Consider the following 14,588-nt stretch of genomic DNA (forward strand, 5'->3'; position numbering starts at 1 on the left):
GTGGTGGTGGCCTCACCGGTGGAGGAGGGGTGGCCGCCGCGACGGTGGAAGAGAGGAGGGGGTGGCCGCTGCGAGACCTAGGAGCGATGGGAGTGCGGGCATGGTCTCGGGCGGGTGCAGGCGGCGCGTTTGGGATAGGGATGGGCGGCCGCGTCTGGAGATAGGTTTAGGGTTTTTTGCGTGTATATAGTTTTTCTGTGCATGTATATAGTTTTTCTGTGAGTTTTGAAAAGACCGACAGAATAATGTCAATTTTTCTGTGTGTATTGACATGCACAGAAAAATCACGTAATTTTTCTGTGGGTTTTCGAATATTTCTGTCGGGATTTTTGAATCGCACAATTTTTCTGTGTGTATAGAGAAAAATGCACAGAAAAATTCATCACCCACAGAAGTATTCGAGTTTCCAGTAGTGCTAGAAAGTATCACAAAAAGACACAGTGTATTGACCAACTCGAAGAACTATTGGGGAAAAAAAGCTTCAAACATTTGCTTTCATACAATTTGTAGCAGTTCTCTTTGACATCAACCACGTAATGATCGCAATGTGGAAGAGATGGGATAACATCAAGCTTTGATCTGCGATACACAAAAAAACATGCTAGAGGATCCTTTAGTTCATCATCTCTCAAGTCTAACTGTATCTAGGGACAATAGTGCTTCCAGGGCCTTTTTCATTACATGCCAACTTTCCTCCAGAAGTAGAGACTTGATACACAAGAGTTGCGCTGGGTCAACCTGGCAGATAAAATAAAAATCTGATATGGTGGCCATGTGGCAATCCTTGAAGACTCATTGCCCCTTATCTTGCTGAGGATTTCTGCTCAAGAAGTCCCTACAGTTAGAAGTTGTAACTGTTCAGCACAAATTTTTGGTTTATGATGGCTTACAACATGGACCACACTACGGGAAACACGTGATTTATCGAGTGCAAAAATCTTTGCCGAGTGTCAAATTTCGGGCACTCGGTAAAGACCTGCTTTGCCGAGCGCCGCACTCGGCAAAATATGGCACTCAGCAAAGAGGCCTTTGCCGAGTGCCTGGCACTCGGCAAAGACCACTTGGCACCAGCAAAATGTTTTTTTTGTTTTTTGCCACCAATTTTTTTTGAAGCTTTAGTACACTACCACAAACAACATGTTTAAATTTGGGTCATTTTGATTATCTTTTGGCATATTTCTATAGTTTATTTTGTTTTGTTGAATTTTTCCAGAAAATGTAAGTTTGAACTACAGGTGCGTCGAATAATGGATTGCATTCGTTCAAAAAATGTTATCCTTGTTTCTTAATGTAAATTTAGGCTAAATCCAGGAACTGTCTCGAAATTTCGATCAACGTGCTCACGGGGCAACGTCGTCAACTTGTGTGGGAGTTGTTTTTTAATTGTATAAAATGAGAACGAATTCCGAAAATCATGAAACTTGTCGAGTTGTTGCCATATCGTATGCGTATGCCGTGGAAAAAATTTGAAAAAGTTTTGACCACGTTGTCACGTACGATGCTCACAAACCAGGACATCTCCACTTGTGAGCATCGTACGTGACAACATGCTCGAAACTTTTTCAAATTTTTTCCATGGCATACGCATACGATACGGCGACAACTCGACAAGTTTCATGATTTTCAGAATTTGTTGGCATTTTATACAATTAAAAAACCACTCCCACGCAAGTTGGCGGCGTTGCCCCATGAGCACGTTGATCAAAATTTCGAGACAGTTCCTGGATTTAGCCTAAATTTACACTAAGAAACAAGGATAACATTTTTTTAACGAATGTAATCCATTATTCGATGCACCTGCAGTTCAAACTTACATTTTCTAGAAAAATTCAACAAAACAAAATAAACTATAGAAATATGCCAAAAGGCAATGAAAATGTCCCAAATTTAAACATGTTGTTTGTGGTAGTGTACTAAAGCTTCAAAAAATTGGTGGCAAAAAACCAAAAAAATTATTTTGCCGAGTGCCTAGGGTTGGCACTCGGCAAAGTAATAACTTTGCCAAGTGCCGCCCAGCTGGCACTCGGCAAAGAGCTGCTGAATTTTTTTTAAAACTTCGTCGAGTGCCAGATCACGACACTCGGCGAAGAAAATTGACTTTGCCGAGTGCCGCCGATCTGACACTCGGCAAAGCCGCCCTTATCCCTTCACCTGCGCCCGGCCGGCGCTCTCTCTCTCTCTCTCTCATTTCTCTCTCCCTCTCACCTCTCTCTCCCTCAGCCGCTGCCGCCGCACATCGCCGGCCCGCGCCTCCGCCCCAGCCACCGCGCCTCCTCGTGCAGGCCCCCGCGGCGCCCGTCCTCGTCCGCCTCCCCACGCCGGTGCCTCGCGCGGCGGCCCGCGTGGCCCATCCCCGTCCACCTCCCCACGCCGGGTCCTTGCACGGCCGCCGCCCCCGCCCGACCTACACCGCTCACACCGGCCCCCTTGGCGGCCACCTCCCCCGCCTACGCGCCCCCCTCGGCGACCACCTCCCCCGTTGGCAGCCACTGCAGAAGAGAGGAGGAGGAGGCAGGGGAGAAGAGAGGAGGAGAAGGAGAGGGAGAGGAGAAGGAAGGTGCCGGCCTAGGCTTGTCGACCCTCACGCCACTTGAAAGGTCCTTGTTTGGTTTTGGTAATTGAGTGACAACTTAGGTAGACTAATTATGTTTATGTGAGATACACAGGTGATTAGTCCACAGGTACATGTGTGTGAGCAACATATGCCATGAAGGTGAAAATGGCTTGGAGATTTGCAAAGCTCACACATGTGATGATGAAGGAGCTTAAATGCACATGAGACATGACATTGAGTCATGTGATCAAGGTGGAGAAGATTAAGACAAGACTTGGCTTGATGGACCGATTGCAAGCGTGAAGGGCAAGTTGAAGGCTTTGGAGTGATGAACCGCGTGGCGGTGAAGCTTGAGCAAGACTTGGCGCCGATAGACGAAGGCAACAGTGAAAAGCAAGTGAAGTCAAGATCGATGAACCAATATGATCACATGATGATATGAAGTGGATCATATCATTGTTGATCGTGTTGGTGCATGTGTTGCATCGACGTTGAAGGAGATAGAATGGAATGCGCAAGGCAAAGGTATAACCTAGGGCATTTCATTTCACCGGTCATAGGTGTGTAGAGAAGTTTATGACCGGGTTTAGGATAGATGGTCGTACTATCAAGAGAAGCAAACTTATTTGCATATCGGTCATCTAGTGCCACTCGAGTAATCTAACTTTGTATTGTCGCTAGGATCGAGTGGCGTGGCAAGTTGAGTGGCTAACATCCTTTGGGAAATGATTGTGAAAAGCTAACACACATACACATGGTGGTGTACACTTGGTAGTGTTGGCACATTTACAAAGGAGATGGAGTTGGAGTTGATGTGGATCAACTTGGTGAAGAAACTCCACCGGCGGAGTGTCCGCCCGTAGAGTGCGAACAGTCCGACGGTTCCACTGGCGCCCTACACAGAAAAGACAGAGTCTCACTGAGTGCATCAGACGCTGGCACTAGAAATGACCAAACGCTGGCAGGGCACGTCCGGTTAGGCTGACGCATGGTGACGCAGGAGCTGGAGTATGACCGGACGCTGGACTGTGTCCGATCACATGCGACCGGACATGTCCGGTCAAGGTCGGTACCTTACTGTAAACGACCAGACGCTGAGGGTCCAGCGTCCGGTCAGTTGAAGCTATTGCGTCCAGTCAGAAGATGACCATTGAGATCGGAAGAATGCCGTTGAACGCAGGTGACATGTGGCTATCATCGGGCGATCGGACGCTGAGGTCTAGCGTCCGGTCAACACGGCCGGAGCGTCCAGTCGACCCGACAGTTGCCCAGTGAAGAGGTAACGGCTATTTTAGCCCTTGGGGCTATAGATAGAAGTGGCCTTTGGCCATGGCTGGGGTTGAGCACCTTGGGGGAGTTTGTGTCCATGCTTGAGAGTGCTTGGGAGCCCTCCATCTCACACATACTTGATAGTGATCATCCGATTGTGTGAGTGAGCGATTCTAGTGCGGTTGCATCATGAGGTTGCATCGAGTGGCACTAGGTGATCGAGTTGCAAGCCAGTGGTGCTTGTTACTCTTGGAGGTTGCCACCTCCTAGACAGCTTGGTGGTGGTCTCCATGGAAGCCCACAAGAAGCTTGTGCGACGCTCTAGAGAAGTGCTTTGTGAGGGGCATTGTGCTCGCCCTGCGGGAACTGCAAAGAGCAACTTTAGTAAAGCGTGTCATTGAGCTACCCTCACTTCTGGGGTAGGTTCTTGTGGCGCTCGACGTGCGGGCTTGGCGGGTGATGCCAATTAGCCACCGAACCACCAAGTGAGCGGTCGACACAACGGGGACTAGCGTGTTGGCAAACACGTGAACCTCGGGAGAAAAATCATCGTGTCAACCTTATTCTTCCCGTTGGTTTGCATTCCCGTTACACAAGCTTGCAATTACTTTTATATACATTGAGCTTGTGTTGTTGCTTTAATAATTAGTTAGCTTGTGTAGCTTGCTAATTATCTTCTTGCTTGTGTAGCATAGAAGTAGCTCCCTTGCGTGGCTAATTTGGTTTGTGTAACCTTGTTAGTCACTTTGCTTAGTTTGTGTAGCTAAGTATTTGCGCTCTCTAATTCGGCATTGGTTGCCTTGTTATTGAGCATTGCTAGTGAGCTTAGTTGGCTTTGTGCTTTTGCTTACTAGCATGTGTAGGAGCTCCATTGTTGCTTAAAGTACTAGTGGCATAGATTTGTGTGACCTTGCTTCTAGAATTGGTTAGGAGATCTCTAGCTAGCCCATCACCTTTGTTGCTTGATTAGTATCTTTGCAAGGTGCTTGTGAACATAGATAGAGGGGTGTAGTCTTGGCTAGACCGATAGTTTTAATTCCGCACTTGTTTCGGTTAGCCAACGTGATTAAGTTTCAAAAAGGACTATCCACCCCCCCTCTAGTCGCCATCTCGACCCTTCACCGCTACGGTCGTCCCCGCCGTCGTCGCCGACCCTCGTTGTTGCCATTCTCGTCGTGAAGGTATGCCCTACACCTGTAGTAGTTAGTAGTAGTAGTTAGTAAGTAGTAGTAGTTAGTAGTTAGTAGTGTTGGTAGTAAGTAGTGATAGTAGTAGTGTTAGTAGTAGTTGCAGTGGTAGTAGTACTTATTGTTGTACTACTTCGATACTTTGATCTGCATGGAAAGAGAACTAAAGTACATGGCTCGTCTTGGTATATATATGTTTGTTGGCCTTCATGCCTATGTTTGGTATATATGTGGTTGTTGGCCATCGCGCCTACGTTTCTTGCAGGTTTTGGAAACCTCCCCATGCAGGGGAGGTGCTGCCAAAATTTTCAATGGATTCTAACATATTGCCTTTTTATGTAGGAGAAGGACCCATGGGAGGGACTCCGGTGAGTATATATGGTTGTTTATTCCTTTAGCTTGTGCGGCCCTCCTATAGATACTCATGAATTCGCTTCTCCTTTGTGCAGCCATAGTCGATGGGTTTGAACCTGACTCCTCAAGGTGGCCCTTCTCCACGGGCCGGGTGGCCAACTGGCCCTCCTCAAGGTGGTAGTTCACACTCCGGGTGGGGAGGCTGGCAGTAGGTACCGTTTATTTGTTTCTTTTCATGTTGCATGGACTTGTGTTAGACTTAGCCTTATGTTGGACTACTACTAGAGACATATATATATTGTGATGGATATTATTATGGATGATGCGAATGTATGTGATGGATTATGGACAATGGATTTGTATGTGATGTATTATGGATGGTGGATGTGTATATGATGGGTTATGGATGTGTATGTGATGGAATATGGATATGTATGTGATATATCATGTGCTGTGTGTTGATATATATGTGATTTCTTTGTTTGTGCTGATGGAAAGCAAAAAACCAAAAAATAGCATTTTCCCCTCTTTGCCGAGTGTCGTGACCATGGCACTCGGCAAAGCTGGGAAGCAGAGACCCAATTTCCCAGCTTTGCCGAGTGCCAGAGCCATGGCACTCGGCAAAGATTTTTTTTAAAGAAAAAATTTCTTTGCTGAGTGCAAGAGTATGGCACTCGGCAAAGAATTTTCAAAAAAAAAAGAAAAAATTCTTTGTCGAGTGCCGCTGAGGTGGCACTCGGCAAAGAGGCCGTCAGAGTTGACGTTGGATTTTTTTGCCGAGTGCTGACGTGGCACTCGGCAAAGGCTTTACCGAGTGCCCGATATGTGGCACTCGGCAAAGAAACCTTTGCCGACGGGTTCTTTGCCGACTGCTCTTTGCCGAGTGCGGCACTCTGTAAAGCCTTTGCCGAGTGCCCTAAGCACTCGGCAAAGAGCCCGTTTGCAGTAGTGCCAGTTAAGTGACGCGTACCATAATACCTTAGGTTTTGTGATAATAGGACTATAAAACATGGGGTTTTATGAAATTTATTCTTTAAAATTAAGCAAATAATAGGGAGCTACTGCATTATGGAATGAAATAATAAGCAAACCCGCAGCAATCTGGCATCTCTGAGTACTTCTCAACTTGCCTCAAATATTCATTTTAAGGTTTTGTATTTTGAAATTTGTTTTTTTATTTTTTTCAAACATGGGTGGAGACACGCTCCATATGTAGCACTCGACGAGGCCTAAAACTTTCTAGTTAAAATTGTTTTCCCTTCAGATCATTTAGGAGCCCAAATATTCAATAAAAAATAAATTATATGGCTAAAAACCCAATGACACATGGGATCTACATGTCATGTATGTGACACATATACATGCAAAACTTGTTCATGTAGTGCTATTAGGTGCCATATTAATCAAAGTGGATGCTTGGCTGCCCTAAACAATTGCTGTTTGCCTACCGCACAAAATAAGACGAAAGAAAAAAACCTTGCTTAGCTAGAAAATAGCAAAATTGTCATTGTCTCCCATAAAAAAATTGTCATCGTCTGATGGTGATCCTAATGACCAAACATAAACCAAACCAGCAGCATTTCGGCGTAGACATAAAATTGACAGTGTTTTCAACAACAACAACAACAACAACAAAGTCTTTAAGTCCCAAACAAGTTGGGGTAGGCTAGAGTTGAAACCCAGCAGAAGTAATCAAGGTTCAGGCACGTGAATAGCTATTTTCCAAGCACTCCTATCTAAGGCTAAGTCTTTGGGTATATTCCATCATTTCAAGTCTCCTTTTATTGCATCTACCCAAGTCAACTTTGGTCTTCCTCTGCCTCTCTTCACGTTACTATCTTGGCTTAGGATTCCACTACGCACCGGTGCCTCTGGAGGTCTCCGTTGGACATGTCCAAACATCTCAACCGGTGTTGGACAAGCTTTTCTTCAATTGATGATACCCCTAATCTATCACGTATATCATCGTTCCGAACTTGATCCCTTCTTGTATGACCGCAAATCCAACACAACATACATATTTCCGCGACACTTATCTGTTGAACATGTTGTCTTTTCGTAGGCTAACATTCTACACCATACAATATAGCAGGTCTAATCGCCATCCTATAAAACTTGCCTTTTAACTTCTGTGGTACCCTTTTGTCACATAGGACACCAGATGCTTGGCGCCACTTCATCCTGATGAGTATAGGCCCGATCTTCCGAGAGGTAGCCGGTAAGTTCGATTTGTGGAGTTCTCGATGTTGGCGATCTGGCTTCAAATCATACACGATTCGAACCCTGCAACTGTTACACCACTGCTCCGTTGGTTATCAACCAAGCACAACTTGATTGACCTCGCCAAGAAGGCTTTTCCTGCAAGCGAATCGAAGAGCACAAGCAAGAAGGTAAAACACGCAATCTAAAATTACAAATATGAATGACGCAGATATCAATAGAGGATTCAAGACCTCGGTTCCAAAGGACTAATCGACACAGTGGAGGAGATCAAGAACGGGGACCCTGGATCACTGTAAAAGGATTTGTCACCACAGTTACAATGAACGATTCAGTTTCTCGATGGAAAACTAAACTCTAAACAAAACCCAATTGTATAGCAGCGGCGGCGGCTGTGTTTATAGTCTAAGACTCGACCTAGGGTTGGGGACGGCCAGGGGTTGGGCGCCCACAACTTGGGCTTAAGGCCCGACACGATACATGGCCAAGTTGGCCCAAATAGGTGACGCAGCACCTTACCGTGGTCACACAGAATGATCCACGGACCTTCTGGAGCTGGGACCAGATCCAAAACGACGGCGTCGTCGTCCCCTTTCCAACGCATCCAAGAACGGCCCGTTTCGATGTCGTATGAGGAAGTTATGACCGAAATAGTGACGACGTGTCTGCTGAATCCGAGGACGACGTGGCAGCTGAGTTGGAAACGAATTGCAACTTGGGGAAGACCATGGCGTCGATGTGTCCAGCGTGACGATGTCCTCATCATCCTCCCCTTCTCGAATTGGAGTCGTCCTCGACTCCATCTTGGCGATGTCCTCATCACATCCACCTTGCTTTGATTCTATGGCTAACATCTTCATCAATATCCCCATCTCTATGTAGCATTGATCCTAAATATCGAAAGGTATCCTTCCTAGGCACTACTTGACCTTCCAAACTAATATCTTCCTCCTCCTGAGTAGTAGTGCTGAAGTCACATCTCATATACTCAGTTTTAGTTCTACTGAGTCTAAAACCTTTGAACTCCAAAGTCTCCCGCCATAACTCTAGTTTCTGATTCACTCCTGTCCGGCTTTCATCAACTAGCACTACATCGTCTGCAAAAAACATACACCAAGGAATGTCCCCTTGTATGTCCCTTGTGACCTCATCCATCATTAAGGCAAACAAGGACCTACACATGGTTTTTATTGACTTGGAGAAGGCTTATGATAAAAGCTGACCCTTGATGTAGTCATATCTTAATCAGGAAATCATCCGTGTCTCCATCACTTGTTCGAACACTAGTCACAACATTGTTGTACATGTCCTTAATGAGCCCGGCGTACTTCGTTGGGACTTTATGTTTGTCCAAAGCCCACCACATAACATTTCTTTGTATTTTATCATAAGCCTTCTCCAAGTCAATAAAAACCATGTGTAGGTCCTTCTTCTTCTCCCTATACCGCTTCATAACATGTCTTATTAAGAAAATGGCTTCCATGGTTGACCTTCCAGGCATGAAACCAAATTGGTTCATAAAGACCCGCGTTATTGCTCTCAAGCGATAATCGATAATTCTCTCCCATAGCTTCATAGTATGGCTCATTAACTTAATTTCCCGGTAATTAGTACAACTTTGAATATCCCCTTTATTCTTGCAGATCGGTACCAATATACTTCTCCTCCACTCGTCAGGCATCTTGTTTGATCGAAATAAAACTGACAGTGTTTTCGGTTTAACAAAAACACTAGGTACATACGTGATTCGATTCATAGGCCTAGCATACAAATTGAGATGCGATTGGAAAAAAAGGAGTACAAGAGGCAATTACTTGAAGCAAAGCACATCAGCTCACAGAAAATCCTTATACCAGAACTACTATTCAAGTCTAATATTAATTTCAAAATATGATACACCACAAAATTCATCATTTTGTTCAACTGTGCCATGTCAGGTAGAACAAGAAGTTAGAATTCCGTAACTTATAATAAAAAAACATATCATAACCATCTACAGAGCAAACGCATAGTTAGTAAGGATCCTCCCGTTTTGATCAATTGATGAACAAACGATACCAACACGGTCAATGCTGACAGGTTCCTTTGTCTCCCGTAGTGTCTTCTTAAGCTTCACATGTACTGTGGTAGCAGCAAAGTAGTGACGAGATGTAAAAGGAGCTGCCATAGGACATCCCTGGACCACATAGAATACAATGCTACTATCAATTTCTCCTTTGCAAATTGAATCAAAGGAAAGAAACCTCCTGTGTCTACAAATCTTAAAATCTTAACCTTGTGTGACAAATCAAGAGACCTTGATGATGTCTTCTGCCGCCTCCACTGAAAATTGTTTTGATTAAGAACATAGACATCCTGCAAAGTATGACAGAGCCACAGTGTATTGACCAACTCGGAAAACTGCAGAAAAGAAGAGCTTTGTTTTTGTGGATATTGTAGCACTTCCTTTCGACATCAACCGCATAGTGATTGCAGTGCGGAAGGGATGGAATCACATCAAGCATTGATCCATGATGCACAAAAAAACCATGCTGGAGGATCATCTAGTCCAACATCTCCGGGTCTAACCGTGTCTAAGCACAATAGAGCCTTTTCATTGCATGCCAACTTTCCTCCTGAAATAGAGACTTGATACACAAGAGAGTGCTGATCAACCTGGCATATAAAATAGAAATCTGATCTGGTGGCCACGTTGCAGTCTTCAAGACTTAATATACCATGTTTTCTGCTCAAGAACTCCCTACAGTTATAAAATGTAACTTTCATCACAAAAATACATTTTTTAATGTTGTGCAACATGGTTAAACTCAGTAACTAAATGCTAAAAAGAGGAGAAATCGCAACATAACCCTAGTAAAGGTAAATTTTATGCACTAACACATTACACCTTTGTTGATTTCAGCTATACTGTTCACTTCCTCCCATTAAAGAACTGAGTTTTCTTTAATCTCATCCTATCTAGCGTGTACGACCTGACTTCCTAATTTAGTTATTTCATAGATTAACGATTAAAGGACTACTTTTTTTATGCCAGGGCTTGTCTAATACGGAGTATATATGTAATAAAATAGATAAAATGGTCATAAATTTTCCAGAGATATCTTAGTGACAGAGAACAGCTGTCTGAAAAATTCTTGGCCACCTTTTCCAAAGCATTTGCAGCATTTTGTGCTTTTAGGGGTTATGATGAAACAAAAAGAGTCGCTGCTGAACTATGCCCTGGCATTAGAGCAGCTGGTCACCTAGTAGAGGGATCAAAGCAACAGATGAACGTAAAAGGGTTGATCACATAGGCCTATAATAAGACAACAAATAAAGAAACATTATTAAGAGTGACTGAGTTACTAAACGAAATTAAACCTGCAGCAATCAGGCGTTCTTTAATTCTGGGAACTTATCCACCCGGGGAATGTCCCTGAAACCTCCCAACATTGAAGGCACTGAGCAATCAAACCTGGCTCCACTATCCGGATGGTCCCTGCCTCAACATGAAGGATGTTTTTACGTTATATGACAATAGACTTATACTAGTTTAGAATAAATCATAAAGAGTGACTGCATTATTAACAAGAAAACTAGCTAACCTACAGGTTGCAGGTAGGAAGCATGTCCGGGAGCTTTTCGACTTGGTGGATATCTGTTATTACTATCTAAAAAACACGTAGACGTTTCGTCCAAAAAAAAAAATTGGTGTATGCCTCTGAGTATATTGCCGTGCCGTACGCGCCTCCATGCCTCCGAGTATATTGCCGTGCCGTACGTGCCTCCGAGAATAGTGCCGTGCACACCTACGTCTAATTCCTATCCGTATCGAACTGCAGTCCCAACCAGGCCCAACCTTCCTCGGCTCCCTACCAAAAAAACTGGCCATCAAATTCCGAGTAGTATATCCGTATCCGTATCGAACTGCAGGCCCAACCTTCCTCGGCTCCCTACCGAAAAAAGCTGGCCGCGCGTGTACGCCCAGTATATATGAGGGCCAGAACCATCGGAAATCTACTGTGCATAGCACCGTCCGAACACGCTCTATAGCTCTACTCGTCGGTACAAAAAGAACAAAGCATAGGTGCAACTGTCAGGCATGTCGCGTCAGCGTCCCCGGATTGCTGCCGATAACTGGGACAGAGCAGGCACGTCGTGCGCGTCAGACGGCAGGGTGTCAGACGGCAGGGCCTTGTTTAGATGCCATCCAAATTCTAAGTTTTTTTACTCTCTTTTCATCACATTAATTTTTATTCGCTTACATGGAGTATTAAATGTAGGTAAAAAAATAACTAATTACATAGTTTAGTTAGAAATCACGAGATGAATCTTTTGAGCCTAGTTGGTCCATGATTGGATAATATTTGCCAAATAAGACAAAAGTGATACTATTCACCGGTTTGAAATTTTTTCGAATCTAAACGAGGCCAGGAAACGGCGACTAGCGGGTCACGCCAACTGTCTACTCAGGTACTCACGCCAATACTTCTGATCTTTTTATTTTCAAAATCAATACTTGTGAACTCATATTTGCTGTGCGATAAGTACTCGGGAAGTTTGAAGTTTAGCTGTTCCAGTACTGCTTTGGTAGTTGTTCATTAGTAGATATTCCCCTAATTTGCTTGGAGTAATTCAACTGAAACGGGCCTTAATCATGTTCTTTTTAAGATGGTCACTCATACGCAATTTTGATTCTAATGACTCTCTTTTTGTGTTTTTAGAGATAATCTCCTGTATGGAACCTATTCATTCAAAATCAAGGATAGGGTTGTTCGACACCATTCAAAGATTTAACAAACCCTCTTGGTCATGCCGGCTATTAAGAAGGACGTCAACAAGGAAAAGAGAAAGAAAAAGTCAGAAAAGGATATATTCACGAAGAATATCATTTATAAAGAGGTTCTAACTACTTAACTACTGGTGCTTGCCGAGTCAGTACCCTTAGGATGTTGTTAAGAAGATGTGAAAGTTAGGTGTGTTGGAGGATATAATTAGAACATAATTGCTATCATAATACTGATGTTCCAACATCACGTTCGAAAATATTTTTTTTGTTACACGTTCATACTACCATTATCATGATATTATTTTTTTTCGCACAACGCACGGGCATTTATCTAATCGTTAAAAAAACCTAGCTCTGAAGGCAGAGAGGGATCAAACCTGGGTGCAGTAGTATCCGGATACTCCCTGGTGACAGCATGTTTGTAGTTTAGAATATCAGATACAACAACAAAACAAAATATCTTGAGATTATTGCAGTGCTCAAATAACTGTAAAAAATTATGGACTTATGTTTTAACTTAACTAAGCAAGAGTGATATGTCAAAAATTGGATAAACAAACCGACAAAACATGCAAAGAGTTACTAAGTAACTAGAAACTGGCTCATAAGCAAAATGAAACAATATCACTTACTGCAAAAAACAGAAGATGTCGTAGCATTCGGGCCCTGGTTCTTCTTCAGTCCTGAGCATGCATATCCTACGGCACGTCGAGTGCAGGACCTCAACATCACTGGGGATGAAGCAGCCGGTGTCAACAACGGTGGTGACGCCTCTGATACCTAATGTGGTGATCAGGACGTGCCGTGTGGTACACCCGCACGGGAGGTCCATATTATTGATCCAAACGGCGCACAACATACGCCCAACGAGGTGCACGACGAAGCCATACCCTTCCTCGTGGTACGGCCAAATAGTGTCAATCTCTAGAGGAGGTGCAAGTGGCCTGCGCTCCAATGGCGAGTACTTGTATGCAAACAGCCTGGTGCCCCGTATGAAGTAGATAGCGCCTTCGAAATGCACCCCTTTGCCAGACATAGGGACATATACTGATGAATGGTTGAGCTTGATTCTTCTTCAGTGGTGACAGGGGCCAAGGTGCCGGTGGTGCAGTCGAAGCAAAAGAAGCTGGAGTTGATGAATGATAGTAGGATGAATCTGTCGCTGATAATAGCATAGCCCTGAAAGAGAGTGCCACCATATCCGAATTCAAGTGAGAATTGGTATTGGAAATCGGCACTTGTGACCTCTGCCTAGCTGCCATCATCGTCAACCAGCCGGTAGATGAAGAGGCGCCTTGTGCACTCGCCCGGGCATTCCTCCACCTCCTTGGTCAATACGGCCGGCACCCGGAGTCCACCATGCGCTGAAATAGCTCCGTATGACCCATCAGTGAACGGGAGAGGCCGCATAGGAGACAGGCTCATGTCACCTATGTCCATACGAAATACTTTGGGAGGAAACACTATCTCGGTGCCTCGTCCGCCCCAGGCGACATCCGAGCTGAGCACAGGCCGGTGCACACAGATGATGTAAAGATGCTTGCTGTCCGCGGGGCCTAGCGCGGCCATGGCGTCGTCGAACTCCGTCTGCCCATCATCGTCAACGTGGCTGATGATCGAGGATGACACGTCGCTCGGGGACACGCCGAACAAGGGTTCGAGCAGGTCGTCGCTCTGGCCGGCGTAGGTTGTGGAACGGCGCGCCTACGGAGGTACAGCCGACGAGGACCGAGCACAGCGGGCGGCGGTGGTCCGCACCGCCCGTCCCCGCCGGGCACGACGTGCGGGATGCGGGGCGAGCAGCTTCTCCGCCAACAGCAGAAGCAACCGAACAGATCGCAGTAATGCTGCTGGTCTCCGTCGTCCCCCGCCGCACTACCTCCTCGATCGCCGCCGGTAGACGCCATGATCCTTTGATCTGCCGTGCCGCACCTTCCTCTGTAACAAATCGATCTGCCCGGCGGTATCTATTCCTAAATAATCTATTAGTACACCTAAAAAAACTTTAAAGTAATCATCTACCGGATAATAAAAAAATGTATACTATTCGGTGACAAGACTGCCAAATTCGTATACTATTCAGACACCGTCATCCTCACCAGAAATTCAAAGTCCGCACGCCTCCGCGCGTCCACGGGCAGACCCAAACAATGATCCGGTCCTGCGATTCGTGTGTGCGCTCTGATTGAAAAATACGGATCGGTCTCCGGCTCATCAAAACAAATACGGATCGGCC

The 14,588-nt window shown here is 45.0% G+C and overlaps 1 pseudogene; it reads right to left on the reverse strand.

The window, feature by feature from the left end:
- Positions 1 to 9,577: 9,577 nt before the first annotated feature.
- LOC136533711 (uncharacterized) lies at positions 9,578 to 14,259 on the reverse strand (annotated as a pseudogene).
- Between the last annotated feature and the right edge of the window lie 329 nt (positions 14,260 to 14,588).

Source organism: Miscanthus floridulus, unplaced genomic scaffold (assembly GCF_019320115.1).
Source record: "Miscanthus floridulus cultivar M001 unplaced genomic scaffold, ASM1932011v1 os_1116, whole genome shotgun sequence".
In the NCBI taxonomy this organism is placed as follows: Eukaryota; Viridiplantae; Streptophyta; class Magnoliopsida; order Poales; family Poaceae; genus Miscanthus; species Miscanthus floridulus.